Below are 12,064 nucleotides of genomic sequence, written 5' to 3'. Positions count from 1 at the left end.
GATATAGCTCAGATTGACAACATGATAGCCCTATACTGGTTGCTAGCACTCAAATCAAGTGTAGTACTGAATCGCATCCAACCTCAGCGACACTAATTGCTATACCTAATCTTCTCAGTAATACCTACAGTCAGGATCGTTCCACCTAAGACCAAGTGTCTCCACATGCTTATGCATATTGTCCACTGAGATTGTCTTGTGAGACAACCTGTATTAGTCAGCTAGCACATGCTGCCTGTGTCAGTTCATACAGACTAGAGACACAGTGATAATAGTCTGTCTGAGTCTATGAGAATGCCATTGCATGTCTCTAGGGGTTCTTGGATTATCTTATAATGAAAATAGGTAAAAATGACCCAGAAATTGGCAAGAAGATGCCTTTCCTATCCTACACCAGAAGCCAGAAGGGCTTATATAAAGCTGACAAAGCTCAAATTCTCATTTATTCCGACCGGGGAAACAGAATCTAACAGAAATATCCACCTAGCCTCGCGTTGGAGGATTTTATTGTTCCAGTCACCCCCCCGAATTGGTTTCTTGACCACCTCGATCACTTGAAAAGATATCGTGCCCGCGTCTCCATTATGGCATGTATTAATATGTCGGGCTAAAGCCGTGTCTCTCTTATGGCCAATATCCCCCAAGTGCTCCCCAATTCTGACACGTAGTTCCCTCTTAGTTTTACCCACGTATCCCATGGGGCAGCTGCAAGTGTAACTCCACCTTGGTTGTTATCCTAATAGTGGTCTATGTGTGATCAATGGCGGGATTTCTATCCGGACCAATTAACACTACTAGGTGGTTGGATGATGCCGAAGAGGTGTTTTCAGACAAGGCGATTGGTAACCAGGGAACAGGAAAGACAACTATCAGGAATGTCTTCTCGGAATTGCTAGATGCTTATAAAACTAATGTGAAATCTTGGTGGGAAGTACAGTCCCTTGAGCGTTATATTAAGCAAAGAATTGTTCCACGTGGTCTTAGGATCAATCTTATACCAGCAGAAAGATCAAGAACAGATAGGCTGATTGGTAGGTGGGAGGAGGAATTGACCAATTCCTCAATCAGACTGATGACCATTCTCCTGGAGGAGGAGAAAGTCACCCTAGAGAATAGTTCCAAAACCCTGCAAAATCTTAGGGAGGAAGCAGTGAAGTTTAAGGGAGAACCCGATTTTGTGACCAAAGAAACTTCACTGCAACTTGCTGTTGATAAGTATCAACAAAATTTGAAAACTAGGAAGCACAAGCACTTCCTGAGGGACCTGGCTGACTTCACAGGTCAGAAGGAGGTCTCATCGGGGGTCACGGGTCCTCAAACTGACGTTTCATCCTCAGATTACTCAGATTCTGAGTCTCAGGGAAGGCTGGTGCCCAATAGGAATAAGGAGAGAAGGTATCAACAGGGAAGGCAAAAGAACTGGGGTAGAGGGGGTAGAAGGAACTGGCAATGGGACAGGAATGGTGGAAGGTATGGGTCATCATCATACTCGGGAACACCATACTTAGGTGGGGCACAGTCGAGACCGTTGGACAACATGGCCCCTCCCATTGCCCCGCCCTCTCCTCCGTTCTCCTCTCAAGGGAATCAACAGTTAGGACCCCACAGCGCAGCACCCACCCCTTTTTTAGGGGGGCGGGACCCCTACAACTTGAGAAATCATGGGTACAGAAACTTGAAAAACTAAATGTCCCGAGCTCATTGGATCATCAGGTCATTAATTTATCAAGTTACCACCTCTCTGAGGTGGAGATGAGGGTTCTTAAGCTTGGCCTTACATTCGTCCCTACAACCAGATACGACCCGTTCATATGGGCCAAGGATTTGGAATTATTTATAAGGAAATTAAAATGGAAAAAATTCTTTGCCCACAATGATGAAATTGAATGCAGTAGGCTGGGAATTCCAGCAGAAATGCTTCATGACGTTAGGCTATTATCAAATTTGGATGAAATGAGAGGAGAGTGTATAGGTGTGGGACCTTTCACTGATTTGAAACCTAAGAGTAAAAAGACACTACCCCCAATGGACTATAGTAGTCTTAATATTTTTTCAAATTTAGTGATGAAGGACCTCAAGAATATTCAACCTAAATCACGATCCGTTAAGCCGAATCTGAACAGGGAAGAATGGGAGGCATTGAGCAATCTGGAAAAAAATACCCAAATCACAATAAAACCATCAGACAAGGGGGGGGAACACTGTCATTATGAACACCAAAGACTATCCGGCAATGTGTAAACGTATCCTGACTGACAGAACAACTTATCAAGTACTGCCTAAAGATCCAACCACTGAATATCTAAGGGAACTTGAGACCCTTCTGAGGAAAGGACTTCAAACGAAGGTAATTTCTGAAAAAGAATATGACTTTTTATATCAAAAGTTCCCAGTAATAGCCACCTTCTACGCCACTCCTAAGATACATAAGGGTCTATGTCCTTTGAAAGGACGACCCATTGTATCAGGAATTGATGCGATTGGCCAAAATCCTGGTGTCTATGTTGACACAGTGTTACATCCATTCGTCACTGGTCTAGCCTCTTACATTAGAGACACCAATGACCTCATCTCCAAATTAGACGGGATCATCTTAGACCCAGGCACAGTTTTAGCATCAATTGATGTGGAACAGCTTTATAGCAGCATCCCACACGACAAGGGGATAGAAGCTGTTCGATATTACCTCTCTACACGAGGTAACCAGTGCCGGGAACACAGCAATTTCGTGGTTGATCTCCTGCTCTATATTTTGTCACATAATTATTTCCTATTTGATGGAAGGGTGTACCACCAGCTCAGGGGCACGGCTATGGGGAGCCCTTGTGCCCCCACATACGCCAACATGTTCCTGGGCTGGTGGGAAGACACCCATGTCTTCAGAGACGAGGATGTCATCTTTGCCCCCCATATACAATTCTGGGGGCGCTATATAGATGACATCCTCGTTCTCTGGACGGGGGAGCAAGCCCTTTTTTCTGAATTTATTGAGAGACTTAACAGCAACGATCTTGGGCTAAAATTCACATTTGAAGTCAGTGCAGATAGTCTAGCCTTTTTGGATCTTAAAATATCAAAGGACTTAGGAGGGGGATTGGTCACTAGCATCTATAGGAAACCCACAGCGACAAACAGTTTATTAAGATGGGAGAGCCATCATCCAGCACCCCTGAAGAGGGGGATTCCTAAGGGACAATTCCTCAGGCTTAGACGAAATTGTTCGTCCCTGTCAGATTTCGAATCCCAGGCCTTAGACATGGGAGGTCGGTTTCGACAGAGGGGATATCCCCTGCACGTACTAGAACCAGCATACAAATGTGCTAGACTAACCCCAAGGAAAGAACTTGTTAGGCCACAAAAAAGACAAAAGGATGAGCAGATTACCCGACTAATAGGAACGAATGACGATCACAATCCCAGGATAATGGAGGTGCTTAGGCGTTATTGGCCGATCCTCAAATCTGATCCAGATATAGGGAAATGCATTTCTTCGCATGCCAGTATCACATTTAGAAGAGGGAGATCAATAAGGGACAAGTTAACACATAGCCATTTTTTGGCCCCAGAGGGGCAAGGGACCTGGTTGGATCGGAAGCCTCAAGGGACATTCAGGTGTGGTAGATGCAGCTACTGCCCACGAATTAACCAAAACAAAGAGTTCCATAACAACAAGACAGGCAGAGTCTTTAGGATTAAAGATTTTGCAAACTGCAGGACCCAAGGAGTAGTGTATCTGTGCACTTGCAGCTGCCCCATGGGATACGTGGGTAAAACTAAGAGGGAACTACGTGTCAGAATTGGGGAGCACTTGGGGGATATTGGCCATAAGAGAGACACGGCTTTAGCCCGACATATTAATACATGCCATAATGGAGACGCGGGCACGATATCTTTTCAAGTGATCGAGGTGGTCAAGAAACCAATTCGGGGGGGTGACTGGAACAATAAAATCCTCCAACGCGAGGCTAGGTGGATATTTCTGTTAGATTCTGTTTCCCCGGTCGGAATAAATGAGAATTTGAGCTTTGTCAGCTTTATATAAGCCCTTCTGGCTTCTGGTGTAGGATAGGAAAGGCATCTTCTTGCCAATTTCTGGGTCATTTTTACCTATTTTCATTATAAGATAATCCAAGAACCCCTAGAGACATGCAATGGCATTCTCATAGACTCAGACAGACTATTATCACTGTGTCTCTAGTCTGTATGAACTGACACAGGCAGCATGTGCTAGCTGACTAATACAGGTTGTCTCACAAGACAATCTCAGTGGACAATATGCATAAGCATGTGGAGACACTTGGTCTTAGGTGGAACGATCCTGACTGTAGGTATTACTGAGAAGATTAGGTATAGCAATTAGTGTCGCTGAGGTTGGATGCGATTCAGTACTACACTTGATTTGAGTGCTAGCAACCAGTATAGGGCTATCATGTTGTCAATCTGAGCTATATCACATCCGGTCGGGCAGGATCTGTCTGTATCCAGGCTAATGCGGTTGCTGGGACGCCTGGGTGTGACTGTCACTGAGGGCGGCTGCAACTGGGTGATAGGTCAGTCCCTGCAGTGCCAGTCATGAGGATTGGATGTGGGACCTGTCAATCCGTCCCTGAAGCTTCACTTCCGGCCATACAGGATCCGTCTCTGATTGGTCCACTAACATGTCCATCTCGGAGTACAGGAAGTCCCTGCAGTGCGAGTCATGAGGATTGGATGTGGGAGCTGTCAATCCGTCCCTGACGCGTCACTTCCGGCCACACAGGATCCGTCTGCGATTGGCCCATCAATATGTCCATTTCGGAGAACAGGATGTCCCACCCCCATATTGGGGTGCGGGCATTTTAAAAGATCTGATGGCACTGATGAGGCAGGCAGGTAGCAGGGACAGTACGGACCATTGGATCGTCAGCCCGGGAGGTCACATTGCTGCGCCCTGAGGAACTTTATACGTCTAAGCGCTTGGTACCTTGGTCACTATAGACTGAGCCTCTTGCTGGTAGGTAACTCTCCTTATTTAATCAGGACTGCATATAATATCCAGTATCTGGATATGCTTGATGGGATAAAACCTGGCACTAGAGCTAGTTGTACATTATGTTTTCCCAGGACGTGTTCATGTACTGGTGGGATCTGAAGCAGGATTTCCACTAAGGAAACACCTAGGGCTTCTTCTAATGAAATACCAGTGCCCAGGTAATGACAAGTGATAGGGCAATGTAAGCCAATATGCACCTGCCCTGCATGTGAGCTATACAATATGCTTCTCTCTACAGGGAGCTAACCAGGGGAGCCGGATCCACAATTTAAGAGAGGGCAGACATCTACTCTGTTAGTAAATGCACGCTGCACTTCATCTTAAGTGCCAAAGTGTATATCACCTACCATCTAAAACCGTCATTCAGACTTATAGGTATTTTTGACATTGATGCCTTTGTTTGGTTATGTGAGTTTAGAGTATGTAAACCCCCTTGGCCTTTGAGATGATTTTTTTTTCTCTTATAGCAAAGGCCTAGAAGTGGCGCCAAAGGGCTGACTGGTCCTGGAGAACATTATGCATCATTTACCTACTATGGGTATGCTCTGTTCTAGTATTAGATACCACAAGAAACCATCTTCATGGTATGATGTGGAGAGATGTTACTTTAAAACATAGACTCATATATTTATTGTCTGTACTGTCTATGTAGATATGGTGATGCTAGATACGGAACAACACTAATACTACATGTTGGAGGAGAAGAAAAGTGGACCTAAGAAGGTAGTGGCACAAATACACTGATAGGTGTGATTACTGCATGGTGCAGAGATACTTTGGAGGCACAATGACTAACATGCTGTGTAACTATATTTAATTCCAGGGGGACACCTGTAGTCCTCTGTGTTGATGGTATCAAGCTATATTGTACAAGCATATCCTGCTGCTGTTATTACATCACACTTGGATGCAGTTCCAAGTAAGTCTTGTAGGTAAAGGGGATTTCTTGGAGATTGGTTGGATTTTATATTGAAAGACACCAACTGTCTGTTTTTGTCTATTTCACAGGTGTTTGTTGGCTAAATCACCCCTGATGAACCCCCGAACATTTATTTAGGAGGGGGGGAAACGCGTCGGGAGGAGCTGTGGGTACCGGTCTTGTCGGGCCCATCAGCTCTGTCCTAAACTGCTGTTTACAGTATCTGGACTGCAGCATAGTCTGCAATCCTAGTCAGGAACCAACAGATTTTAATATATTATATGTTGTCCTGGTCGTCTCACAATGCACCTGGTGGTGGTGGTATAGGTCAGTGGAGTACAGGGATATATAGGGACAGCCACCCGGAGCGGGGAGTGTTCAAAACTTTACAACACTCTCCGCAAGTAGGCAGGAGGAGTTGAGGAGTATTGTAGTCCCTCCTAGTTCACTGAGAGCCATTAAACTATCAACTATCTATCTTTGCACGCTCCCTCTGCTCTCCACTAGGCCGTATTTGATCACTGTGTTTTCGTGTCTATGTCAGATATTTGGTGTCGTATATTTTTCTACCATTAATTTGAATAAATAATTTATTTTTATAGAGGTGTGTTTAAGTGGTTTTCGTGTAACTCCACCTTGGTTGTTATCCTAATAGTGGTCTATGTATGGCTGTTTTTTTTTCTGTCAAGATGGGATGCAGAGTGTACATTAATGAGAAAAAAAATGAACTCTTTTGAATTTACCAAATCGCTGCAATGAAACAAAGAATGAAAAATTTAAAGGAGTATGAATACTTTCCGTACCCACTGTATATACTTTTGAAAACATAACACAGCAAACTATGGGAAGCAAGCCACGATTCTACATTCCTTTTTGCTAAAAAAGGACTATGTACTATAGATACTTTTTTTTTAGTAACATCATTATTATTTTGAACAATAAACGCATAAAGGATGGCAATGCAGTAAAGTAATATAAATGTAGGAGACATTCTAAATAATAATACAGTGAAGTATATGTCTTTAGAAGGATGAGATATTACTGTGAGGAGACTTTACACATCCCAATTAGTATGACATTAATTCATTTGTTAGTGATAAATACAATATTTCTTTCAACTATTTATTTATTTTTTTTTAACAATGATCATTAATTTTCTTTATGATCTCAGCAAAAAGTTGAGCCTCAGGACTCATCCAGATGTAAAATAGTTAATGTATGAGTCCTGTCAATTTTTTTTATAGATAGAACTTGTACTTATGACAAGTTTGTGCATTTTCGAGAACCGAATGATCCACACCAAATCACGAAAACATGTCCAATATTGATGAAAGTCAGATCAAGCCGATGAATAAGTTGGATATAACTGACTGATAGGAGGAGCTTGGGAAAGCTATGTTAGTTTCTTTTTTTTTTTACATAAGAAAAAAAAACTAATGGTAAAAGCGGACACATCAAACACTGATGAAAAGCAGTCTGAAAAAGCGCGGTCTGAATAAGCCCTTAGGTGGTTCCCCATGACCCGCAGCTTTGAGTCTTGTACGTACGGTAGTATAGGCACAACATGTAGAAAGTGATTGCCTTATTAGCAGCTAGATGTGGATTTCCTTTGGAGGAATATTGAATTCTATTGCTGAGTAAGGGAAAAGGGACTAAAGTGTTCTGATCAAACAGGTATTCTTTTAAAAAGAAAGAATTGTTTAATTTTTTATAGTGACACAAATTTGCCCTCAGACAAATACAACAAAGTAGCAACATCAGAGAGACAATAGACTGAATGGCAGCACATCGACTTGTAACATCTCACATTTCATTGATCTCTACTGTAATGTTCTAACAATTATTTCACATAAAAGGCCCAATGCATAACAATAGCTCAGCAGCTTTTCAGTCACAAATGTGTTTCATGTATGACTAAAACTAGCGGATACTAGGAATTGTACTGTGCAACGTGTTTAATGTGGTAACTATGAGCCTGTGATCAAAGCCAACCATAGTCTACAGCAGACCTGGGCAAGGGGCGGCCCGCGGGCCACATCCGGCCCGCCTGCTCTCTGTGACCGGCCCGCCCGTCTTCAGCCGGTGCAGTGGAGACGGGCTGCAGCGTGCCGAGCAGGGAGAGATCCTGCAGGTCCGCACAGTCAGTGCAGGCAGCGGAACGCAGGAGTCTTTCCTCTGTTCCCTGCCGGCACTAATTGTCAGTGACACACACGCGCACTCTGACGTTGTCAGTACTGCACTGCGTGTGTCATTTCAAAAGTTCCCGCCGGACAGGAGAAGAAGCAGCACAGCAGACGGAATAATTCATCTTGCAGGACCTGCGATGATGTCACGCCCATGTGACTGTGTGGGAGGAGACACAGGATGCCGGGCAGAAAGCAAAGATAGTGAATCCTGAAGGAGATGTGGACACATGATGACTGGTAATGAGAAAAGAGGGGACATGAGGGGGAGGGGGGCTGCAGGGTGAGTGCATATGAGGGAAGATGGAGTTGCAGGGTGAGTGGCATATGTGGAAAGATGGAGTTGCAGGGTGAGTGGCATATGAGGGCTGCAGACTGACAGAAGGATGTGAAGGGGGTGCAGAGTGTTTGAGAGGGGTAAGTTGGGGTACAGGCAGGGTGAGATATGTGGGCATGGTGTGTGACATATGGGGGTGTAGTGTGTGTGTGATATGGGGGTGCAGGCTGTATGGGGTGTAGTGTGTGTGATATGGGGGTGCAGGCTGTATGAGGAGCAGGGTGTGTGACATATGGGGGTGTAGTATATTACAGGTGTGCTATATGGAGGTGTATATAGTGGTGTAGTATATGGGGGTATAGTGATGTAGTATATTACAGGTGTACTATATGGAGGTGTAGTATATTACAGGTGTACTATATGGAGGCGTAGTATATTACAGGTGTGCTCTATGGAGGTGTAGTATATTACAGGTGTGCCATATGGAGGTGTAGTATATTACAGGTGTGCTATATGGAGATGTAGTATATTACAGGTGTGCTATATGGAGGTGTAGTATATTACAGGTGTGCTATATAGGGGTGTAGTGATGTAGTATATTACAGGTGTGCTATATGGAGGTGTAGTATATTACAGGTGTGCTATATGAAGGTGTAGTATATTACAGGTGTACTATATGGAGTTGTAGTATATTACAGGTGTGCTATATGGGGGTGTACTATATTACAGGTGTAGTATATGGGGTGTAGTGATGTAGTATATTACAGGTGTACTATATGGAGGTGTAGTATATTACAGGTGTGCTATATGGAGGTGTAGTATATGGAGGTGTAGTATATTACAGGTGTAGTATATGGAGGTGTAGTATATTACAGGTGTACTATATGGAGGTGTAGTATATTACAGGTGTACTATATGGAGGCGTAGTATACTACAGGTGTGCTATATGGAGGTGTATATTACAGGTGTGCTCTATGGAGGTGTAGTATATTACAGGTGTGCTATATGGAGGTGTAGTATATTACAGGTGTGCTATATGGAGTTGTAGTATATTACAGGTGTGCTATATAGTGGTGTAGTGATGTAGTATATTACAGGTGTGCTATATGGAGGTGTACTATATTACAGGTGTAGTATATGGGGTGTAGTGATGTAGTATATTACAGGTGTAGTATATAGGGGTGTAATGATGTAGTATATCGGAGGTGTATTATATAGTGGTGTAGTATAATACAGGTGTATATGGGGGTGTAGTATATTACAGGTATATGGAGGGAGTGTAGTATAATACAGGTGTAGTATATAGGGGTGTAGTGGTGTAGTTTATTACAGGTGTAGTATATGGAGGGGGTGCAGTGATGTAGTATATTGGGTAGAACTGAGGTAATTATATTAGTCCGGCCCTCTAAACCAATCCCAATTTCTCATGCGGCCCCATGGGAAAATTAATTGCCCACCCCTGGTCTACAGTATAAAGTATAGGCTACAATGCCAGAACCCAAGCACCTAGGACCCTATACAACCAATATAGTAATATCGTCACATCCGTCTGATCAACACCTAGGACACTATACACCCAATATAGTAATATCGTCACATCCATCCGATCAGCACCTAGGACACTATACAATCAATATAGTAATATCCTCACATCCGTCTGATCAGCACCTAGGACACTATACAACCAATATAGTAATATCGTCACATCCATCCGATCAGCACCTAGGACACTATACAACCAATATAGTAATATCGTCACATCCATCCGATCAGCACCTAGGACCCTATACAACCAATATAGTAATATCGTCACATCCGTCTGATCAACACCTAGGACATTATACAACCAATATAGTAATATCGTCACATCCGTCTGATCAGCACCTAGGACACTATACAACCAATATAGTAATATCGTCACATCCATCCGATCAGCACCTAGGACACTATACAACCAATATAGTAATATCGTCACATCCATCCGATCAGCACCTAGGACATTATACAACCAATATAGTAATATTGTCACATCCGTCTGATCAGCACCTAGGACACTATACACCCAATATAGTAATATCGTCACATCCATCCGATCAGCACCTAGGACACTATACACCCAATATAGTAATATCGTCACATCCATCCGATCAGCACCTAGGACACTATACAACCAATATAGTAATATCGTCACATCCGTCTGATCAGCACCTAGGACACTATACAACCAATATAGTAATATCGTCACACCCATCCGATCAGCACCTAGGACACTATACAATCAATATAGTAATATCGTCACATCCGTCTGATCAGCACCTAGGACACTATACAACCAATATAGTAATATCGTCACACCCATCCGATCAGCACCTAGGACATTATACAACCAATATAGTAATATCGTCACATCCATCCGATCAGCACCTAGGACACTATACAACCAATATAGTAATATCGTCACATCCATCCGATCAGCACCTAGGACACTATACAACCAATATAGTAATATCGTCACATCCATCCGATCAGCACCTAGGACCCTATACAACCAATATAGAAATATCGTCACATCCGTCTGATCAACACCTAGGACATTATACAACCAATATAGTAATATCGTCACATCCGTCTGATCAGCACCTAGGACACTATACAACCAATATAGTAATATCGTCACATCCATCCGATCAGCACCTAGGACACTATACAACCAATATAGTAATATCGTCACATCCATCCGATCAGCACCTAGGACATTATACAACCAATATAGTAATATTGTCACATCCGTCTGATCAGCACCTAGGACACTATACACCCAATATAGTAATATCGTCACATCCATCCGATCAGCACCTAGGACACTATACACCCAATATAGTAATATCGTCACATCCATCCGATCAGCACCTAGGACACTATACAACCAATATAGTAATATCGTCACATCCGTCTGATCAGCACCTAGGACACTATACAACCAATATAGTAATATCGTCACACCCATCCGATCAGCACCTAGGACACTATACAATCAATATAGTAATATCGTCACATCCGTCTGATCAGCACCTAGGACACTATACAACCAATATAGTAATATCGTCACACCCATCCGATCAGCACCTAGGACATTATACAACCAATATAGTAATATCGTCACATCCATCCGATCAGCACCTAGGACACTATACAACCAATATAGTAATATCGTCACATCCATCCGATCAGCACCTAGGACATTATACAACCAATATAGTAATATTGTCACATCCGTCTGATCAGCACCTAGGACACTATACACCCAATATAGTAATATCGTCACATCCATCCGATCAGCACCTAGGACACTATACACCCAATATAGTAATATCGTCACATCCATCCGATCAGCACCTAGGACACTATACAATCAATATAGTAATATCCTCACATCCGTCTGATCAGCACCTAGGACACTATACAACCAATATAGTAATATCGTCACATCCATCCGATCAGCACCTAGGACACTATACAACCAATATAGTAATATCGTCACATCCATCCGATCAGCACCTAGGACCCTATACAACCAATATAGTAATATCGTCACATCCGTCTGATCAGCACCTAGGACACTATACAACCAATATAGTAATATCGTCACATCC

General features: G+C 43.0%; 1 protein-coding gene and 1 long non-coding RNA gene across 3 annotated transcripts in view; one reads left to right on the top strand and one right to left on the bottom strand.

The window, feature by feature from the left end:
• The window catches only part of ALCAM (activated leukocyte cell adhesion molecule), a 199,171-nt gene that overhangs the window by 111,614 nt on the left and 75,493 nt on the right, over nt 1-12,064 (bottom strand). The gene's annotated exons all lie outside the window — the stretch shown is intronic.
• LOC142290336 (uncharacterized) lies at nt 5,494-6,122 on the top strand. The gene is made up of 4 exons (XR_012750269.1): nt 5,494-5,570; nt 5,685-5,755; nt 5,856-5,951; nt 6,041-6,122. It is a non-coding gene; the product is annotated as an uncharacterized LOC142290336 (long non-coding RNA).

This window comes from Anomaloglossus baeobatrachus, chromosome 2 (genome assembly GCF_048569485.1).
Source record: "Anomaloglossus baeobatrachus isolate aAnoBae1 chromosome 2, aAnoBae1.hap1, whole genome shotgun sequence".
Classification (NCBI taxonomy): Eukaryota; Metazoa; Chordata; class Amphibia; order Anura; family Aromobatidae; genus Anomaloglossus; species Anomaloglossus baeobatrachus.
Note: the sequence above shows the minus strand (reverse complement) of the source record. Positions and strands in the feature narration are given on the sequence as shown.